Source organism: Rhyacophila brunnea, unplaced genomic scaffold (genome assembly GCF_057557595.1).
Source record: "Rhyacophila brunnea isolate RB1 unplaced genomic scaffold, BYU_Rbru_1.0 scaffold_19, whole genome shotgun sequence".
Classification (NCBI taxonomy): Eukaryota; Metazoa; Arthropoda; class Insecta; order Trichoptera; family Rhyacophilidae; genus Rhyacophila; species Rhyacophila brunnea.
The window spans coordinates 36,879,556-36,892,352 of NW_028232848.1; the positions used below are offsets into that span (position 1 = coordinate 36,879,556).

Here is a 12,797-nt window from a genome sequence, read left to right on the forward strand (position 1 = left end):
TACGTGGCCCGATGAACTTTCCAGTGTTTATGGCACCCTTAGTTATTTAAAATCTAGTTAGCATTACATTTCCCAGAACAGGTGTACTCTGTTATGAGGCGTAAAATTTTATAGGACTGTGTTGAGTGTTTGTATGGAATTGGGACGTAAAATTTTCAGTTCTCTCGATGGAATATCTATCCCCCGGGCGAGAGATTGTGATTTTTTTCGAAATGGAAATTTTCAAAGCAATATAAAGTCAACTGCGTATGTAAATATAGCCGCAAACGAGAAATATTGCGGAAGATATCTTTGAAAAGTAGGGCAACGTAAGATTTTCTCTCTCTGATTCCAGTGAGAGTTATTGTTAAAAAATCCTTTTTGACAGACGTGTGTACGAAAAATTCTAAATATAACTAGGTTGTATGTTAAATCAAATCATATTATATATATAGTTTAAATCAGTAATTTTCAAACTTTGTTTCGCGGCGCCGAAAAAATACAAATTAGTTCAATTTCAATTTATTTATTTTTTAACATACTGTGGACATTACAAATTATAAGTTTAAGATGTTCACAACATGACATTTAGAAACAAAGAAATATAAAACAGTATTACATAAAAAAAGAGATAGATAGTATGTTATTAAACAGTAGAAATGTGTAAATACAAAAAATATAAATTAGATAGGTATAAGGAAGTACACTGGATGAGTTAAGCAGACCCTATTTTAAGAATTTATAAAACAACGTCCACCGATACTCATCCTCACGTAGGTTGAATATGCCAACACCCGAAGCAATTTCGTTGAACATAGTTATCGCTCTCCCAATTGGCATTACCAGTGGCAAGTTGGTTCTGCACCTTGGGAGAATAAACAACTGATGGTCTCTATTTCTAAGATAGTTATGAGGGACACACAGGTCAACACTGCCCAGAATGGCAGAGTTCTCATTTATACTTCGTATAAGTCGAAAAAAATACGTAGCTAAATAAAGATTTGTTCTAAATTGCAGACTGCAGTATGTTAGCATGCCTAAGAGAAAGTCAGTTGGATAAAGCCACGGATAGTATCCATACAACCTCAAGTAAAAGAGTCTCAAAAATTTCTTTTGAACTCTCCACCATAAGGCCGTGCTTCAACTGATGCGGTGCCCAAACAATAGACCCACTCTCAAGTCTGCTTCGAACTAAATAATTAAATAAAAGTTTAAATACCGTAACATCCGAAAAGACCCGGGAAGTACGCATGACGAAGCCCTACATTGTAAGCGCCTTGTATCAATTTGCCATTTGTAATGGCTAGAAAATGGTTAGATGGATGAGCTCGTTATTCTAAATAAGATAAAAGAGTCACCTAATGGTAAATATCAGATATTACCCGGTCGGACATTAAACGTTGGCGAAACAGGTATAATATAAGAGGTATCGATAACTGTGCTCCGGCGGCCATTTTATTCTCAAAACTTTGTATGATCTAAATTGATCCTACCGTTTACGTTGTACATTGTAAACCATTCAAATTTTTTTAATGAAAAATATTTTTTTTATAAGAAGCGAAGGAAATCTTAATTATGAGTGTGGTATCAATAAACATAATATTATTGGTATTAGTTATAGTTACTGATTGGGCCAATTAGATGACTTTCATTCCTTTCTTCCCACCTACCTCCAAATTCCTTATTATTGTCACATAACCAGGCGACCAGCAGTCACGGGTTATGATCGACCATGATAAAAGTTAAGTTTAGTTACTTCAAGACAGCTGCCGCATCTAGGCTAGTTAAAGCTATCGCCCTCTATCTGACACGATACGAACGGGGCCGCGTTATTACAGAGTGACTCAAAACGCGTATGTTTGACCTTTGTTGCGTTAAATCTGATACGAGTTGAGCGAACGTCGTGTCTATTATCCATCCTGAACTTGACATCATAATTCATCCCAAAATCGTGAGAGTGAAATTCCGAACAGTCCGTTTACCAGTGCGTGAGTGCGTGAACACCAAATCCACTCCAGCGTGCCAGCCCTCTCAACATAAAAGGTCAGTACCTGGAATCCTGTTAACCCCCCCCCCCCTAGAACCGTAATCCACCAACCAGCATCTTAAAATTACAGTCACCGTAAAGATACGGTGTATTTGGTAACTATAAATTTAAAATCAATGAAAGCTCAAAATACGTAAATTTATTATTCAATAGTTTGATACAATATGTATCAGGCGTACATAAAGTAGACATTTGAGAGAAAGCAAGCTTATGTTCATTTGAAAAGCTTTGAGTAGCTATCTACTAAGTAGAGTTGTAGAGTTAATATCGCTAGTACTTTGTACGGTCTGTTGTCTGGAGCGACTGCCAGTAACGACTCGTGAATCAATTATTCCGAGTTTCGCGAGTGCCAATTTTAAACTTGTGTGTTAATATACTCAACAAGTCTGACGCAACTGTTTAAGTGGTGCTGAAATAAACTTAGTTTTCAGTACGACGAAACTTGATTCTACTGGTACCTATCTACATAGCATAATATTAATAATCTTATAACTGTTTATATATATTAATTAAGAAGTTAAATATTCAATTAAGTTATGGTAACTTAAAATTTATTTCATAAAAATTTATACGGTTATACGACTCGTGTTTACTCTCATAGTGAGGTTTTTCAAGGTTAAGTACGGAAATTTATGTTAGGTACATAATATAGAAATAACAAAGGGTAATTAAAGAAATAATTAGTAATTTACCTTTGTAGTTGTTAATGAATTTAAGGTGTTGCCATTTATAATTGTTCAACTACTACGTTTAAGTTTTGATAAATTGATTAATAGACAGATTTTTTTATGGTTGTTTTATTGCATGAACACTGTATTACATTTTGAGGATGTATATATTTAGATTATATTAAATTAGTTACTGGTTGGGTTTGATTATGATCCCAATCCAATCCGCTCGCAAAAATATCTCATACCTAATATCCTCATTTATTGTTGTTATCCAGGCGCTTAAATATTTAACAAGTTATTAGTCACCTGTAATTGATACAAAGACAGTTATTCAACGCTTACAGGGTGACTAATCAAACAAGTATCCTTTCGAGTGTCAACATCAACCCCAAAACTCCAGTGTACCGTGCGAGTAATAAACATAACCATTTGCATACTAGTGCGTGTGTGCATGGCTACTCCAGCAGACGGTCAGACAACATTAAGGTTAGTGCTTAGATCGACTCCCGTTCATACCGCCCTCCCCCAGCATCCACATCCACAATTATTCTAAATTATAGCCCACTAAAAAGCATCGCTAGTTAGCTATATGAATCTAGTATATATTATGTATATAGTAATAGTTTTATGTTATATTGGGACGAATATAATACGCGAGGAGTGGCTAGATAATTGAAAGGTTACTTTAGAACTGCTTGATAGGAAGGTTTCATATCAACTGATTAATATGATGTTCGAGGGTCATTATTTATAATTTATGTTGATAGATGTTACTACACTTTATATTTATATATTAAATATCATTATCAGTGATACGGTCGTTAGAGATAGTCGATTTAATACTAAAACAAAATCCTGTCTAATTCCGGTTTTTAGGCTGCAACTTCGTCAATTGATAAATTAATCATTTTTTATTAAATTATGTAAGTATTAATATAAATATTTACGATACCGGAGCGGTCACGTGTCGACTTATGAAGTTATGGGTCTCGAGTTTGAATCCCGGGTTTAGACCCAGAGAAAAGACCTAGTAAGTCAAGCAAGTTGCCATTTCTTGTAAAAATAAAATTCGGCCAAGATCCGCATCGCATTGTAGAGCTAGGTAATTCAAAAAACATGTACAAAGTTTTGTACATTTAATAATAAAAATATCAATAACTTTTAACTAATGGGTATTTAATATTGATTATATTAGTTCACGATTTCGAGGCGCTACTGTGTTTTAAGCCCTCGTCATTAGAAAATGTATTAAAACACGCACTACCGTTAACGAGTGAATGAAATTGGACTTTTAATTACGGCATAGCAAAATCAAATGGACTATTCAGTTAAAATATTGAAAGCTTCGGTATTTCGATTTATAGTAAAGACAATACAACAAAACGAGATAATGAAGAGCTATATTTACTTTACGGGATGAAATGATCAAGTGACTTATAACTGTGGTGAATTGGCAACAAATAATATAGAATGTCCGAAGAGCTACCAGACAGGCTGGCTACGTATGCATCCCACGGGAATAAGAGAAGACTGGCACGGCCATGACTGAGTTGGCTGATATGTGCCACAGTAGATTTGAATCATGAATTACTCACCAAAACAGCATAAATAAAGAAGAATTTATCTAGAGAAAACAAGTCCTACTACAGTTCCATAGACACTTTACTTAACAACTTAACAAATAGAAAAAAATCGTTTTTTGAAAAAATACGACACCCAGCAGGAATAGAAGCTGCGTCTCTCGGGATTCGCGCCCACGCAAATCGACCACAATACTATAGATATCCTATCTAATTGCAACAAATTTTAACTAATGGTTCTACAATACTCTTTGAAACGCTTTCCAAATTGGGTTACGATTGGCGATTGGCTTTTGTATTTTAAATCAAAGTAGGTATTAATTACTTTCATTACTAACCGACGTCATATTATGTAGGTTTGTTTTTAATTGACCAGAAGAGAAAAGGATATTCGGGATTTTGAAGAAAGACATAAAACATCCCTGAGGCTAAGAGGTGATGGAGAGAGCTTACTGGAGATAAAGAAGTGGAAACATTTCTTGGGATAATACGTCAATGAATGATTTGGAGATGTTTCACCAGAAGAATTGAAAAGAGGTGATATTGAATCGACTGGGCTGGAGAAAATTGACTCACGATTAGTCATGAAAGTTTTTTTTTTAAATTTAATATTACCGTTGTTTGAAAATTCTTTGCGGTAAATATAAAGAAAACTCAACTGTAATCAATAAATATGTATTTAATGGGAGTTGAAGATTACATACAATCAAGTTTAGTAAATCAACTTCAAGATTAATTAATTATTGCAGTATCCATCTCAACATCATCTAAAGTATTTTTTGTATTATTCATATGGTAAGATAACTTCTTAAAATTTAGGTATGTGTATTATTATTTTTAGTGATTGAAATTTAAGGAATACAGTAAGGAAAATCATTCTAACTTGATACGTTGCTATAAAAATAATAGAAATAAATTATACACATTACATAATATTTATTTTAAACACTTAATTTCTTATCAAACAAAGTCATAAGAAGGTATTAACTGAACTGGGGCTTACGTGGTAGACTTTCATTATAATGGTTTTGAAACATTTAGTTTTATTTTACAGTACCTAATTTACTTAAGTTTACAGTTGTTTTAGTCTATGAACACATCTTTGGAACAGTCGACTATAAGTAGTATTAAGTATAAATAACTCAGCAAAAGGAGACTTAACAAAAAACTTTGTTTCAAAACCATAATAAATATGTATGTGCTTATCTAAAAACTATTCGTAAATTATTTTTTTAAACTTATGTATTTATTGTTTTACTGATAAACTTAGTCTTGTTATTAGTTGTTTGTTCTCCCTCTCAACTAACTGGGGAAGTTCTAACACCTTGAAAATTCTCTGACATTATTTGCTGCACTTCGGAAACCGTGATGTACAACCTCTTCGCTCTCCTTCAAATAAGCTTGAACTTGTTGTAACAAAAAATAAATGAACAACATAAACTGTCAAGCTATTTTTTTACTCAATGAATAAGTCAGAACATTTAAAAATGTAACATTCGCTACAGAAAAAATATTGACATGGAACGTGACTTAAACCCGAATTCATTTAATTCTGGTTTATTTGTCTGACGTATTTCAAATTATTTATAACATTAAAATGCTTCGAATGAAACTCAGTTTTAAGAGCTATGTAAAATTATAATTATTATCTACCTAAAAATATAACGAAAAGTAAACAGTCGTTAGAGGTTGTATTTTTAGATTGCTTAATAAGATATCTTACGTGCCGTAAGCATTTAATATTAAAGTGTCTACCCCAAAGTACTTACATATTCTTAAATTGAAATTCTAAATTTACCTACGTATGAAATTTATTTTTAGCAATCCTATTTTCAACACGACGCACTCTGCTTGCCGCTAGATTCATTTTTCAATTAACCATAGTGTAGATTAAATTGTAAAAAATATTTTTTAATAAAAGTAAAAAAAAATGTTTCAATTATTTCATCTGTAGAGAGAATACAATTAATAAAAAAAACTGTGATTATAATTAATGTGCCCTTTTACGGAGTTGAAATAAATTCATTTGTTAATGGAGAGTCATTAAATTTTCTCATTCAGTTTAATTACAACCCAAAGGCTATCGGATTAATTTGTCGTTTTGGTAAACAGCTTTTGAAATCGTTGGGTATAAAAAAATATAATAAAATATTATTCATTGTAAAAAAATAATTTTTGTTGTTTTATTTCCGTTTTTTTTTGTCATTTGTACTCACTATATTATTCTCGTTCATGGTGGCCTAGTTGGTAGAGCGGTCGATTGATTTAACGTGGATCGAGTATTCAATCTAGCGACTGGCAAAAATTCATGTTGTTTTTTCAATGTATGTTTGAAAGAGGGTGGACCATGTAAAATATACATATATACATATAACTATTTTCCTTTTAACAATTCGTCAAACGATTACTTTACGACTGCCTTTCAACAGGGCATGCTCACTTTTCACTCTCTTGAATCTCGTAGGTCACTTCTGCTCTTGAAACATTTTTGCCTACTATCACGAGGGATGGTTTCTAATAGTGGCGTCTTAAAGAATTAAAATTTATATGCGCCTGTCCATTACCTACGTGGTCGCAGCCATGACCTATTCTGGGTCAGAACTGTTTCTTCGAGCCAAGCTTATCAAACACCATTAGCGAAGATGCAAGATTAGTAAATGCGCTCAATAAAGACAATTTCAATGATGTACCTACTTCGCAGTTTGTTTTTGAAACTTTATTTTATTATATAAAATTGTTAATGTTTTATTATTATTATTATTATTATTCTTCTTCTCTTTTGTGAGAGTAATATTTGTTATAATGTAAATCTCATGTTGTGAACGTCCTGAATTTTGATTTGTTATGTCCACAATGTTTTATTTTCTTAATCAAAATCTTAATTAAAAAAATCTCAGTTACCATTTATAAGAATACTGGAGCCCAGACTAGAATAATTGAAATGACGAGAAACACTTTGCAAAAAAAACTAAGTATCTGTTTTACAATTGTTGCGTTTAAAAAAATATTTGTATTGTTTTAGCTTTGTTTTTTTGTAGGTAGGTGTTAGGACAAATTTACATATAGTATGATGTCCTATATTATATATAATAATTATTATCATTAAATTTAGTTATCAAGTAATCTTACGTTCACGGTGGCCGCGCGGCTTAAGTGTTGGACTATAAAGCCGTGGGTCCCAGGTTCGAATCCTGGGTTTGGCAAGTACACTTATTGTTTTTCAATTTGTGTGTCAGGGTATGGACCTTATAGGTTGAGCAAGTGGCTGACATCCGTTTCTCAAAACAAAATCTATTAATACAAACCTCCACCCTGTGGAGGCCCATTATGATCTTATCATCATTTCGAACAAAGTCGAAAAAAAAATCTAATAATGTACATGACGTTTTGATACATTAACATAAATGTTATAATGTATGTTTTTTATTATTATAATATAAAATTCACATAATAATGTAATCAATAAAAACTATAAATTCAAAGCATATATATTGAACCTAATTATAATATTAAGTATTCGCAAAGCTAATAGCAAACATATCTTAAAGCTCCCGCAGGCAAAAGCTACACAAACTCCCACCGAGAAAATTGTACTGCTACAGAATGAAACAATACTACTTTATGTGCGCATACTTTTCAGTTGTATCAGTATTGTTAGAGCGAATCATACAGCATCCCAAACATACACTGTATATAGTGGTGTCTCTCTCTGACGAGTTCATTTTGATATGGCTCTATCTCGCTCGGCCGGCGAAAATCAATGGCATCGTATTCACCCGCTTTTGCGCGCGGCCACCTCGATACTAAGGGATGAGAAAATTTATATTGTATTTATTTAATATATTACTTTAAATAAACTTAGATAAAATATAATATTGTTTTTATTTAATTTTGTTAAATATATACAGGTATATCTTGTGTTGAGTTTTAAATGGGTACATGATTATAATAAATTTTAATTATTGACACAAAAGACAACCTAAAATATGCAGAGTTATTTCAATTTATTTTTAAAATAAAGAAAATACATAGTGTAAAATAATTCTTAATTGTTTTTGTTAAAATATTCATTCTGTGAATTTATTTTTTAATGCCCGTTAAAAAATGTAAATTTCTGTTTATTTTATTTTATATTTTAATGTATGTAAAAAAATCTATAATTACATTAAATATATATATAATATATTAATATATTATATATATATAATATATAATAATATATATATATATAATATATAATAATATATATAATATATTAATATATTTTTATGTATAAATATTTGATACACTTCAATTACAGTTGTCTCTTTATGTGTATACATACGTTTATAAATAATTCGTTCTCGCTTTTTGTTGAGCGAGCATAAGACTTTCGATGGAGTGGGGGAAAAACAAACATTCGCTCGCTTGGTCTAAATGCGGGTGTACGAATGTTCGTTTCTATATATCCGCTAGCATCTAAAATAAGTCATACGTTGATCTGGTACAATTATTATATGAAAATAGTTGGATATAATGGGTATTATTAGCAAATATAACGAAATACATATGTCTTACTAATATACTCTATCTTTTTTAAGTTTTAGTAAATGTACATTACACCTCATAACACATTACCTAAGAAGTTCATAATATTGTCTTATTAATTAAAATTTAATTAATGGATATTGGCAGAAAATGACTTAAGACGTTGATTAAAAATAGTTTTAATGAATATATATTTTCACTGTAGAAGAAAACCCTCTATAGGCCGCCGTGAATTTTCTCGTCTCAGTAAAGAGGCGCCCCCTAGGCTGCGGCGACCGGATCCGGCGCATGCGCCCCGATCCGGTTCTCTGATTGGTCCATTATGATGTCATCCACAACCCCTATGATGTCATAGGTATCCCTTCAGTCGACTCGCGGCTGCTCTGCGGGTTGCATGCTCGGCCCCTGAACCGCCACGCGAAATTTTCCCTCAAAAAGTGTATTGGGTAGTTCTATTTTCAAAAAATATACGGCGTACATTTTTCGAGCGTTTTGTAATAGATTCTGTAGAGTGTTTTATCGACCATATTATGACAATTTGGTGATAGTATGTAAATATTTGACAGCCTGTCGCGTGTTATCGTGAATCTCTTGGTAAATACACCACTACTGAAGCGAGCATTGGCCCAATTCGGCTGTCAAAAAGGTGAGTCATAGTGTTTATCGTTGGAAAAGAGGTCTTTGTTTTTATCAGTGTTTTGTGTGACGTCACGCAATTCTGTCCGCAATAATTGGATTAAAAAAAAGAATCCATTCTAAAACATATTCACTAAAACGTCTTATATTATTTTTAACACAGATAATATCCACAGGTTTTTTGTTGTTTATATAAGCAGTATTATAATAATTTTTTGAAATTATTTATATACTTACTGTGGTTTTGAAAACTTATTTTGACGGAAAATTTATCAATAATATATAAATGTAAATTAAAAAAATATGTATTGGTAATTAATTGACATTATTTAATACGTACAGATACCGGTTTCAACGGTTTAGTTAGAAAGACATAAAATAAATTTTATATAGATACGGCATCGTGTTGGCTTATTTGGTAAAGCGGCCGTCTATGAAGGCGTGGGTCGCAGGTTCAATCCCACAGCTGGATACAAAACGCATGTTATTTTTTTCAAAATGTCTTAGATCCCATTTATCTTTCTTAACAAATGGTCTGTTAATATTATAATCTATACTATGTCTATACCTATATACTCCGCTTAGGAATGAAAATGGTAAATTGCTTTTATAATGATCTTGACTGGTTTTCTCCGACTAGAATTACATTGTCAAGTCATTATTATTATGCGAACGAAGTAAGTATATGTATAATTTTTTCCACATATATATTATTATATTTTTTTTACCAAGAATTGACAGTTGAAAACATTAAAGGGATGATTTATTTTAGATTGTATTTTTCTTGATATTATAAAATAATATTTTCCGTAATGTCTACGTCGCACGGTTTTGTCATTAACGAATTTGTTGCTATGAGTTCTCAAAAAATAATATAAATATTTAAGTACTTAATTATTATTAGCAAATATTTTTTTATTAATTCTATAAAAAAGTATCTCATTGGTTTTATTTATATATATTGTATGTATCAGTGGGGAAGAGTGGAGGTAGGCTGTTAAGATCTACCATAAATAGTGCACACCACATCTATGGTGCACACCAAAATCATACGTATTTGTTTTCATTGAAATAAGACTACAATAATTTACAGAAGGTATTGGTTAATTTTTGCAATTTAATTAAACCCTGTGAAAATCAAGCCATTAGAGCAGTCAAAAAATACTTGTCTATCTATAAAATATCTAAAATTATAAAATTAAATGAATAATATTTTCATCTATTATAGTTTTGTTTAGGTAGTGCTAATGAATTTAAAAAATGAACCGACAATATTTGTAATATGTATTCCTAATCCAATGAAAATAAATAAGTTTTGGTTTGATTTAGGCAGGGTTTCATTGATTTTTAAAAACTAACCAACACAATCTGTAAATTATTGTAGTATTAGTTCAATAAAAACAAATATGTATGACTAACAAAATTTAATGTGCACTATTTATGGCGGGTCTTAAAAGCCTACCTCCACCCTTCGCTACTGATATGTATGAAGCGGTATTTTTATTGGAAATGTGACGTATTATATTATCATTGGAGATAATTATTAGATTATAATATTGATATTATCATGCATGAAAACGTACTTGGTATATAAATTTAGTATAATCATCATAAAGCGAGATTGATTCACTGTTGGATAAATGCCTTTACAAACATCTCTGACTCCTCTTTTCTTTAGTGTTATATAAGTAATATTAAAATAATATTTTTTTTATCGCAAAACATAACATAATTTTAAAAAATATGATCAAAGTATGTGTGTGAAATTTAAAAATACTTACTTAACTTATATTGTAATATATTAATTGATGTTGCAATTTGATTTTTAACTGTGGTTATTTTGAAATCATATTGAATTATTAAAGTAATGTGACACTATGTTTGGTACCTTATACATATACATATATACATATGTACATACCTTAATTTGTGGAAAATGGATTTTAAAATGATATAATATAATCGTATAAAAATGGTATAATTTTTAATAAATACTTACACTGATTTAAATTTAATTAAAAATAATCGGCCCTTTAAGGAATCTAGCTACATCAATGAGTAAAATCCGAAATATCTATTGATTCTTAATAAGACACATACGTAGAATTTATTGATTAAGATAAAATTCACTTAGCATAATTATATTCTACAATACATAGTATAATATTAGAAATATAAAGATTTGCAAATATGTTTGTTAATAATATTTATTTCGGTTTTAATACCATTAACACGAGTTTTGTCGATAACGGTGATATGGACTACATAAGCACATTTTATAAATTTAATATTATACTATTAAATTTAGTGTAGTATGTAAATTTTACGACAGTAAAATACATATATTATGGATATTTAGAAAAGCGTTCAACTAAATAAAATCATCCCACAACGTTGCCGCGGCATTTCCGTGTCGTGCCACTTCTGTGAATGAAATGGGTTAATTGCGATATTCGGCATCAAAACAAGCAATCTTTACCATTGTAGTATATCCGACACAACACACAATACATCGTATCTCAGAATTAATACTACTTCTGGTAAAAAAACGTATTGGTGTAAAATATTATACGACAAAAAAAAGATTGATGCATTTCAAATAATATGGTCGTGACTATGTTTGCTTAGAGTTTCATGGATGACAATAAACTAAGATGTCACTAAAATATATTATGTATATTCAAAAACATCCGAGTGCTACGTACATTATACGTATCATTTGTGTTGAGTATTCTTGAATATGCTAGCATTATTTTGAGTCCTAATAGGTCCTCCACACAATTAAGTTGGATCGAGTCCACAATAGATTTCTTAGATGTCTCTACTTAAGAACATACGGGTTCTTTCCTTATGATAATGATAATAAAATGAATTTTTCGACTCGTTTTCTTCTGGGTATGCTATAAATGCAATCCCTGTCCACCCGAAGAGTGATTGCTCTTTTAAAGCATTTCTTTTTACTTCTTCGTGGATTCATTTACAATCCGTATATACTGGCAAATATTAATTTTTATGTTCCCACCGAAATCACTCGTAACTCTACGGTCTTCGTGATACCTCGTCGCAGAAAAGATGTTATGTTTTATGATGCTGTGTATCGTGCGATTAACTTATTTGATGGCACCATAAAGGTCGATTTATTTTTTATTAACTATATAATGTTTGTGGACGTGTAAAATACGTTAAATTTATAATTGTATATATCATGTTTCTTTAATATTTACATAAACACATGCTGTTTTTTCTACTTTATTGTGATATTTGTTGTTATTTGTAATTAAAACATTTTTTATAATTTTGTATTTATTATGTATTATGGCGCATTGGTCAATTGCTGTAATGCCGTAATACTCTTTT

The 12,797-nt window shown here is 30.9% G+C and overlaps 1 protein-coding gene across 2 annotated transcripts in view; it reads left to right on the forward strand.

Moving 5' to 3' along the window:
• The first annotated feature begins 9,169 nt into the window (after window positions 1–9,169).
• Window positions 9,170–12,797, forward strand: part of hwt (SH2 domain-containing adapter heavyweight) — a 295,091-nt gene continuing 291,463 nt past the window's right edge. For both annotated transcript variants that reach the window (XR_015070540.1, XM_085946001.1), the window contains exon 1: window positions 9,170–9,450. The gene's annotated coding sequence lies outside the window, so the exon portion shown is untranslated. The remainder of the gene's footprint in view (window positions 9,451–12,797) is intronic.